Below are 1,367 nucleotides of genomic sequence, written 5' to 3'. Positions count from 1 at the left end.
GAAGCAGTCCCCACACGCGCCAAAAATCGGCAGAGACCTGTCTCCACCACTCCTGGGACATGAAGTACCTCCTTCAAAAACAGACATTGCTGTCCATTACCAGGAGTCCAAACTTTGGTCTGAACAGTTCCAATACTGGCTGCAGATATGATCTCAGCCATTGTGGTTTGCATCTGCTGTTGCATTTTGGGTAGCCTATTATAGGTATTGGGAACAAAGGCTTCTTGTTGACAGGTCATATGGTTGGTGCATCCAGAATCGACGACTCATTCCAGATTCCTTGCCATTTCTACTCCTCGTAAAACCCTCTCAATTCCTGATTGACCATTGTAACTGGTATGGGTACTCGGTTAATAGTTTTGTTTTATGTTTTGTTTTATGTATTGCTGTAATACTTGTTTTGCTTTAAGTATCATTTGATACTTAGTTTGTTTTATATTTTGTTTTAAGTATTATTTGATAGTTAGTTTTGTTTTATGTTTTATTTTAAGTATCATTTGATACTTTGTTTTGTTTTATGTTTTGTTTTAAGTATTGTTTGATACTTAGTTTTATTTTATGTTTTGTTTTAAGTATCGTTTTGATACTTAAATTGTTTTAACAAAGTGTATTGTTTGATACCTTTGATTTTTTTCATTCATGCTAGACATGAACAAATTTGTATATATAAAGACCACCTGATTCCACAATAGAAACAGCTGACTTTGACAGATAGCATTTTCAATATACTTGGTTGAACAGTTACTTCTTTGTTTCTCAGTACACCCTTGAAGTCTTCTTTAGTTCTCTGCTCTCACCTTCTCTCTGGTAGAGTAGGCCACCTGCTAATTATCATATCCATTACCTATAATGTGAATAGCACCTTAGGAACATGTTAGAACCATATTCTTCCTGGTCATCTGTCTTTTCTCCTTCTCTTTTTTGTACCTCGAGCCTCATTTCTGATACCATACTGTCCAGATCATGTTCTCTCCTCAATCAAGCTTAATTATCCATTCCCCATGCATGATCTCTTATCTCTGATCTCTATCTAGATCTCTGCTTTCCTCTTCTATTACTACTATCTGGTTTGCTGTTTCCTCTCTCATGCCAGCAATTAGCTTTCTGGTGCCCACTTTTTCCACAACTATGGTACTTTCAGTTAAAGTCTCAAGAACTAGAGCTTTATTGTTGATTTTCTTAGCACATACGACTTGGGTGATAGGATTTCTCATATCATCAGCAGGAAATTCTCTGAACTTTGGTAAACAAGGCTTGATCTGGAGGTATGGCTTGTTCTTGTCGTGATTTGACCTCGTATATGGTCAGGTAGTACTTGAGTTTGGTGTAATCAGAAATCACTGTCAAAGATGGAAGAGACACTTTTG

Source organism: Tuber melanosporum (assembly GCF_000151645.1).
Source record: "Tuber melanosporum whole genome shotgun sequence assembly, scaffold_76, strain Mel28".
Taxonomy (NCBI): Eukaryota; Fungi; Ascomycota; class Pezizomycetes; order Pezizales; family Tuberaceae; genus Tuber; species Tuber melanosporum.
This window is presented reverse-complemented; position numbering follows the sequence as displayed.